This window comes from Triticum aestivum, chromosome 3D (assembly GCF_018294505.1).
Source record: "Triticum aestivum cultivar Chinese Spring chromosome 3D, IWGSC CS RefSeq v2.1, whole genome shotgun sequence".
NCBI lineage: Eukaryota > Viridiplantae > Streptophyta > Magnoliopsida > Poales > Poaceae > Triticum > Triticum aestivum.
In genome coordinates, this window is record NC_057802.1 from 592391226 (window position 1) to 592401029 (window position 9804).

Below are 9804 nucleotides of genomic sequence, written 5' to 3' on the forward strand. Positions count from 1 at the left end.
GATTCGTTACCATATACTCAGAAGATTGGTTGGGTCCTCAATCTCACGTGTTAGGCCATCTTTGGGTCCTCAATCTCACGTGTTAGGCCATCATCATTGGAAGGCGCTTATAAGTAAAATAAAATAAATGATTTAGTTACGTAATATTTGTTCCAGTCTGTACCAACAACGCTACTACAGTTATGTTTTGGCGCTTGCACTATTAAAAATGCGTGTATAGCGCGCGTCCTCGCGAAAAAACGCATGCCCCCGTCCGATTTTGATAAAAATTAACAAACCCCGGCCTAACACGTCCTAAAATTATGCGTTGGATGAAGCAACCATATCAAGATACTAGGGAAATTTTTTCTTTTTGAAAGAAGATACTAGGGAAATTTGTTTTCCTTGCGTCCTCGATAGCGCCCGCTGCCCGTTTTTTCTCTCGCGTGCAACAAAAAATCATTGAGGCGCTATCCGGCAATGTGCTGTACCCGAACCTGTTTCACATACATACGATTTCCTACGCCCTGCGTCAAGCTTGGGAAAACACTAGGGGCTTGGTTTTTCGTCCGCTTGGCGAGAACATGTTTGCCGTTGAATTTGAGGCCAAGCGTGACCGAGAAGGCGAGAACGCGTTTGGGAGGGCTCACCTTGGCACATCAGGAAGCACGTGATGATCCTGGAGGTTCTCAAAGCACATATGCAGCTGTCTGATCGTAGGTTCGACAAGCTGCAGGTTTGGGATAGGGTAGTTAATCTACCCTATAATCTGAGAAACGATGTGTGGGGACTAGTTACTGTACAACGTCTGGGGAGGATGGTCGAGATTGATCCGGTCGGTGGTTTCTAGAGAGCACGAGTCACAATCGAGGTGAGAAGCCCCTGTGCCAGTGGGTTTTAATTGAGTCGACCATGAGAAGGGTGTGGACATTTTAGGTGGGAAACAAGTGGCGCTAGAAATTGGGTGGAAACATTAAGCAGCACATAACGAGTGGGAGACATGTGTCGCTAGAAAATGCGTGGGAAGTTTTTTCCTTTGGGCAGCACATACTGGACAGGAAACACATGGCATGAGAAATTCGTTAATTTAACATTTTTCATTGATTAAATTGACACATAAAGCGCCTTTTGAAAAACCGGCAATAATTGATTTTCAACCTTGTCCAAAAATAAATGTCGACATCCAGTGGTAAGGGAGAATCACCACCACTGACCGTCACGTTGGTATTGAGTCCCAGTCGGTGATTTCTCTAGCCTTGTGAGGGCCTGGGAACCTTGATGCCTCAATGTCGACTTGTATAAAGGTTAAGGTTAGGGTATCACGCTGGTGTGTTGTAATGGTGGCGACGACAGTGTTGGTATATATATACTGAGTTACCACTTGTAAATCTCTAAGCATAGAGAATGATTGTCTACACAGAGTGGTAGCTACGCATGAGGCAATCGTTATTGGATATTCTATTGAGATATTGACCATGTCTTTTAATGTTTTCCATCACTACTGCATGCATGTGTTGGTTGGCATGCCAACTTTGCTTGAACAAACTGGTATTCTCATTAGCTAACCATGCATTCATGTTACTGTCTACATTAAATATTTATATTTGTGCTAGGCGAGAGAGAAGAAATTGGGCAGAAAAATAATAATTAAATAGTAGACGCGAAATACCCACGTAATAAGCAAAAAACGACCAAGATTTCTGGCAGAGGCACTCTCGATCGATTGTATGGCGTCACATCACATCGCTTGCCGGCCGAAACGGCAGATCCCATCGAGGTCAGTCGCCGGGGACCTAGATGGGGACAAGCGGGGGTGTCACGCACCTCTTCTATAAAGGTGGTGGCTTCAGTGGGTTAGGCCAATATTAGTAGCAAACCGTTCAATACATATTCAGAAAGAAACCAGCAACCGATCAATATTAGTACCGACCATGCAAAGTTTCTGCCTTTATACATTCAAAGTATTTTTTGTGTGTGTGCTTCAATTACCATCGTAGCTTCATGTGAAAAAATAATTATTGTTAACTCAAAAAAAGGTATTGCTATACGATTTAAAACAAAATAAGCAATTGCGTGTAATATTAAGAACTCTGCCGGTGAAGGATAAATACACCATAATAATAAAAAGGAAAATAACCTAATGAAAGAAAACAAAAATAGGTGTAATATTAAGAACTTCGATGGTGAAATGGAAATGGAAATAACATAAAAAAGGAAAGGGTAAATAACTTAATGAAAAAATTAATAAAAAGATTAATTAAATGATAAATCTCTTATATTATGTGAATATGAGTAAATATCCAGAAAAAAACTAACTAAATCAGGAGAATACCCCTCTTTAATATTACGGAAACAAATAACACGTTGAGATTATAGAAGCATGTGAGAAAATCCGATGCCTTTTGATAAGGCAAATGATCATACAAATCACAAAATTGATTTCATCCAAAGAATTATTGATTATTGCATAATCAGAAGTGCATCTATTTTTTGGTACATAATCAGAAATGCATCGCCAGCCTTAAAATGCACCAACATCATTAAATATATTGTAAATCTACTGGGTTGATCATGGACAAATTTCGTAGTGTGTGTTCGCTATAAACTCCTATATATTGCTTGTGTGTTTCACCACCCAAATCAGTCCCCTCGTTCACATATCTATTCATATCACGTCATTCGCTTATCCGTCAATAATGAGGAATTTGAGGATCAGCAGGAGAGAGAGTAAACTGAGAAAGAAACAACGTGAGTGTGCACTGATGTTTTTGTTGAACCGGAAGAGGAGCAATAACCTCCATTGGCAAAGATCTGTATCTTCACCGCATCAACCTCCCCAGACGTTGGCAAGGGAACAACATGGAGGTACAAAGAAGTTAAAATCCCGAGGCACAACCTGCCCCATTAATCCCCAACCATGTTATCCGCAAACCATTTTCATAATCTTATCCATAATCATGGGGTGGAAAATACTTCTCGTGCACGTATGCCCTCGCTCTAGGATATCCATCGTGGCACGAGTAAGAAAGAACGGTTAGGGAACCAATAATTGTCAAATTCTGGAGGCAGTCCAGTATAATACCATGTTGCTGCAATATTTGTTGAACCAGATTAATGAGGTGAGGGAGATGGTTGTGAACCATATTAAAGACTGCGACAACATGCCACCACCATCACCAAAAGACCAAGCATGAGGAGGTGTCCAATATTTTTAGATATTTTATAGCATGGGAATTTATAGTATTGAGATGTTAGGTTGTAAGGTGTTTCATCGCTCCTTAAGAGCATTTATCCACGTAACCATTTGGTGCCAGTTTAAAAATTCTGAAGCGTTCACAATTGTGACTTTATTTCGCCTTTTTGTTGTTATATAGGTAGATGTACATTGTGAGAGGTTATTCTATATGTATTGACTATGTAAATTAAGTGAAACATAATAAGAACACAAATGATTGGCAAATTGTATACATTGAAGGTAAACGTTTCACATGCCATTGTGTATGAATAAGAACGCAAATGATTGGTCACCCTATATGTATTGACATTGTGACAATGGCATGGGAAATGTTTACCTTCAATGTATGGCAGTTTGCGAATCATTTGTGTTCTTAGTATGATTCACTTTATTTACATAGTCAATACAAGGTGACCTCTCACAAGATAGACATCTATCCATGAAACACCCAAAAAGCGAAACAAAGTCACAATTATGAACACTTCATTATTATTTTTATATAAAAATATCAAACGATTATATGAGTAAATGCTCTGAAGTAGGGATGAAACACCTTACAATCTAACATCTCAATAATATAAATTCTCATGCTATAAAAATCCAAAAATACTGGACACCTACCTTATGCTTGGTCTTTTGATGGTGGTGGTGGCTTGTTGTTGCAGTCTTTTATATGGTTCACAATCATCTCACCTCCTTAATCAGTTTCAGCAAAGATTGAAACAAAATGGTATTATACTGGACTACCTCTATAAATTGATAATTGTTGGTTCCCCAACCATCCTTGGTTAATGCATCTGATCTCTTGTCACGCTGAATATCCCAGAGTGAGGTCATATGTGCACGAGTAGTATTTTCCACACCGTGATCATGGATCAAATTATAAAATTGGTTTGCGGATAACATGGTTGGGGACTTATGGGCAGGTTGTGCCTTGGGATTTTAACTTCTTTATACCTCACTGCGGTTCCCATACCAATATCTGAGGAGGTTGGTGTGGTGTGAAGATGTAGATCTTCTGCTTACAAAGGTTTTTGCTCCTCTTCCGGTTCAACAAAAACATTAGTACAGACCGACGTCATTTCTTCCTCAGCTTCCTCTCTCTCCCACTGATCCTCATAACAATCGCCATTTTTTAAGTTAGAGGAGGCCATGATATAGTACGAGCGAATGGCATGATATGGAAATAAATGTGAACGACGGGGCTGATTTGGGTGGTGAAACACATAGGCAATATATAGGACTTTATAAGGAACACGCACTGTGAAATCCGTCGATGATCAACCAATAGATTTATAGTATATTTAATGATGGTGGTGCACTTTAAGGCTGACGATGCACTTCTGATTATGTAATAACCAACAATTCGTTGGATAAAAGAAATATTGTGATTCGTATGATCACTTGCCTAACCAAAAGACATCGGATTTCCTCACATGCGTCTACAACATGAACTTTTTATTTGTTTCCATAATATAAAAAAGGGAATTCATCTTGATATAGTTCGGTTATTCTTTCTAGATATTGCTTAACCTTACTGGTACTCACATAATATAAAAGGTTTAACATTTAATTAATCTTTTCAATTTCTATTTTTTTTAGTTAATTTATTTCCTTTTCCCATACGTTATTTTCCATTTCCATTTCAGCAATGAAGTTCTTAATATTACCTGCATTTGCTTATTTTATTTTAAATCGTATAAAAATACATCTTTTCGGATTAACAATACATTATTTTTGACATAAAACTATGATGGTAATTTACGCACACGAAAAAAAAGAATACTTTGTACTTTGAATGTATAAAAGGTGAAACTTTGCCTGGTGGATACTAATATTGAATGGTTGTTGTTGTTTTTGGATTAGTATCGATGAATTCCCTTTTATTAGTACAGAAGCAACCGCCCTTATATAATATTATATATATTCAGTTTTTGGACCACACAAGCCCAAGAACAGTTCACACCTTCTTATTCCAGTCTTTCATCTCGTAATAAAACGAAGACAAATGCTACAAGCAAAGGGTGGTGCATACCTGATTTATATGTATATATTTATGCTCTTTTCTTTCACTAGTTGGACATACTTTATTGTATCAATCTGCAACAAAAGACACACATGAGTATATATAGAAATGTATCAGTTGAAGTGAGGAAACCAAATATTAAACGCTCACACTGTTCACTTTTCTACTCTAAAGCTATTTGGACATATATTCCTACTTGTGTGTGTAAGATCCAGGTCCAGTTTTTGACAAATTACTGCAACATAAACAATAAACAATATTGAGTAGGCAAGGGGGCCTGTGACTATTTGAAACTTCACAAGGGAGCCTAGTGACTATTTCAACTGTTGTCTTATGAGAACATCATACCAGGATGTCTAGAACTACAAATGATCATGTTCCAAGTTTGAACTATATATAACAAACTTATATAAAAAAGACCATGTAAATAAGACAACATTTTTGAAAAAACAGAGAAGAACTTCAGCAAACAGGATCAACCAAAATATCTACCTTGCGGGAACATCATTCAGGTGATGAATTTGAAGATCATATCACATAACTACAAGGAACAAAATTAAGTAATGATTAGAATCCAGAGTACACCAACTGTTGCTTGGAGCCATCGACGCATTATCATTCCAAATAGTTTTTCTTCTTGCACACATTGGGTTTTTATCCACAAATTATTACAAAAACTATGAAGAGGGTCACAAGCTGAAGCTTAGGATGAAAAGTTCAAACAAAAATAGATGAGGTCCTACCTTCAAAAGGGGTAATCTCGAAGAGCCTGGAAGCAAATATCACGCAAATAATGCCTTTGTATAAACACATGGGATGGGTCTTTTTGTCACACTCACAAGGAAATATTTTTTGTTGAAATTAGAGTACCATTTTTGGCTCAGCTCTCTTCTTTCTTTCACATGGACAGCCTTAGTATGTTCAAACTAGTCCAAATTTAGAGAAAGTAAAGTAGAATACACTGTTCAAGCTAATTTAGCTATAAAAACATACCAGTATATGTACAATAGTGTCAGCTTAAGTAACATCTCCTTCCGAGGGGCAAGTTTAATTCACTAAAAAAATTGATTCCATCAACAACACCTCCAAGGAAAAAGCAATTTACCTTCATGTTAGTGCAAGAGCGTCATAAACGGGATACTATATGATAGTTGGGCGTGTCAATGAGAAATGCAAATATGTGGTCTGTCAAACATTATATATTATTGAAATGCCCATCAATGGTATAATATAGGAGTCTGAAATGTCCCCCCTTGAACATTATTGTTTGAACTAACATTATTTTTTGCACTAACTACCAAAGCACCCTAAAAAATGCGTCCAATTCAAACACACCCTTACATAGATCTTTTATACGAAACAAAATTTCGGGCCAAACAATCGACATGCAGTTGACTATTGAATAATTATATGGCTTGTCACAAATCTATCTAGAAAGATGGACTCTTAGAAACAGCAGAGAAGTAAACTGTGCTGATGAACAATTCATATGAAGAATAAAAAACTTAGGTATTCTTTAGAAAACCGCTTTTTATCTTCTGATCCAAATTCCAGTTTCGACTTTCGTGAAACAAGTCGACCAATTGTTAAATATACAATAAAGATCATACATATGGTATCATAAAGACAGTGGCAATACCGATTTCCTGTCAATAATCCAAGTAAATGACACTACCTATATGCTTCCTGTTCAGCAAAAGGATTCACTTTATCTTTGGCCTCGGGATTCCTGCTTGTCCAGCAAATTCAAAAAAATAATATATTTGAATTACATAGAGTCTCATACTGTCATGCAGAAGGATATCCACTATCGGTGCATTGCTACTAAGAATCTCAATTATTGATTAACACCTTCACCCATGTCATAAGCTTCAAGCATTTTGTACTGAAGACATTGGCATCAAAGAGATCACAGTCTCATAATTACTCTGTAATATTTTCAAGGGGGGAACATACCTCAGCAACATCATCTGCATCTCTCAACATGGCCCTTATCAAGATCATTAATCTTCTTGTATCTGCACACATAAACCGTTAAATGCCCAAGTTTATTTGAAATGCACTGCTTAAAATCCTATGTGTACGCATCTGTCTAAAAGAGAAAATCTGTAGCGTAATTATCGAGAGTACACGTAGCGTAGTTATCATATCTGCATATCCTCACTCCCTAGTACAAAGTAATCAGTAGAGCTGCACTTAATGGAACTCAATTAGAATCAGTACATCAAGTATTTTTGCCACACATCATGTACCGTTCCTGCGACACCGAGAGACGATTTCGTGGTTGACCACGAAATAGAAACTGGGTTTCCAAGACAGCATGATGCCGACTGCGTACCTTGAGGGCGTAGGCCATATACGGCGAGGGAACCGACCACGAGGTCGCCTTCCTCAGGTAAGTGCGATCCTCATGTGACCTGAGTCTGCGGACGCGGTTGAGGAGACGGATAGCATAACCCATAGCCGAGGGAGCAATCGGGACATCTGTGCATAACCTTTGGCTGCGGGAATCATCGCAGGGTGGCGCAGTTTTGAAGGTTGACGGCGCGGCGGCGGACATGGCTAGAGGCGTGGGGAAGGGGAAGAAGACGAGGCGGGCTGGGGAAGAGAATGGAGAGGTGGAGACGCTAGGTCGTGTTGTTGTTAGCGCTAAAAAGGGAACTATTCTAGATTGAGGACGATGGTTTCTCAATTGGGGATCCTGTGAAAGGAAAGAGATAACGAGGAGATTTCTGATTAATGGTTTGATTGCTTTCGTTTTTCATGTAACTAGAGGGTACCCCGCACGTTGCGGCGGGAAATTCCGTAATGATTTAAAGAGATATGCAAAAAAAAAACTGGTATTGTGTGATATTTATTAGGTTGACGCATTTCAGTGTAGCAAAGTAAACAATGATCTGTCATCTCATTTCCAAGCTCATTAATCTACTAAAATTGCAGGGTGCAACTATAGATAATTCAAAGGCTATGAAGAATATGTCGTTACGACATGCAGCCAGGAGGGTAGTAGAACAACACATACCAATGACTTACAGTAAGAAAATAAGGAAGGGAGCAACACCATATTTAACCGGGCATAATGAAGGAAACCTAACAGATACTTACCCAGACAAAACTCTACACAGTTGTGATGGTAAGAAGACGGCCAAAATAGTAGTCTCAGCTACTGGGCTTCCTGAAACAATGATACATTTTGGATACAGTTTTGCTAGAAGTCATCTAGATGAGATATAATTTGGTCTAATTCATCTTTTATAGCCATTGAATGTGATGCTATAAGATGCGTGCGTGCTGACGTTGGTTGTATCTGTTCTTGTTTTCAAAATGAATGAGATCAAATTATATCTCATCTAGATAAGTTCTAGATACTCCCTGAAAAAAAATGCCCCGGTGGGTCTTCTTAAAGAAAAAGGTGCAGCACCACCGATCTGGCCAACCAGTCAACCAATTCAGCGGTCTACTGGTAGTCCCGGTCTCCTTGTTGCTAGGTCAATCATACACAGGGTACTAGTCAATTGATTTAACTGAAAGGAGCTGCTAAAGCTACTCACGTCAATTGAATCAGGTCATGTCTACAGCGACGCCTGCACCGGCTAACTCAGCACCTCCTTGCGCCCGCGGCTCCACGATGACATCCTCGACACCGGCTACCCCGACTCGACGTCGACCACGGCATTCTTCGCACGGCTCCACCATCATAAACAAACGGCACAAAGGGCTACCGCCTTGCTTGAGCAATCTCGCCAGTTTCCACTCCAGCCACGACTTCGCGATGCATCGACCGTTACGACTGTGGGGGGGGGGTGTCCGTCGGCTTGCCTTCGGATTCTTCTTCAGTCTCACCGTCTGCGCCGCTACCGTTGTGAATGTGGGGGGATGTTGAGTATATTGATTATTAGGAAGTATATGATAGACTAGGATTCGGTCCTACCTTGTCTTGTATTCCAAGTTGGCCTTTGTACTCCTATATATATGCCCACGGAGCTCAAGCAATACAACAACTATTCCATCAATTCTCTCTCTCCCTTCTAACTATTATCAACAGATAACGTATCAATCAAGCAGAAACAAACGGGGTTCCATTATCAAAAGATAACATATCAATCAAGCACGGGGTTCCATTATCAAAAGATAACATATCAACCATACAGAAACAAATATGATCCTTGCAAGGACAGTGTTCCTCTTTCAAAAGAGAACGGAATAACCAGCAAGAGACGTAGTTCAGCATCCATTGCAGAAGGAAAGAAGATGTGCTTGCTCTTGCCGTACATGCCCAGCCGATTTGCGTTCTGGAAGAGTAGGCATGCCCAAGTAGAGAGCTAATGGAGCGGCGGACACCGTTGGCGAGTAGCCAAACGCCTGGGCTTGACAGTGTTTGCGCGGTGGTGCTCCTGCGATCGGGCGCAGCTGGCGACGATGAGCCGGGACCGGAACGAACGAGGTTCGACCATTGTACTCGTGGGCACCCTGACGGGGGTCCTCCTTGCCGGCCTCAAAAAGCAGCTCTCGCGGGCCAAATTCAAGGCTCCTTTCAATCCTGCGAAGATACAGTCCACCGACC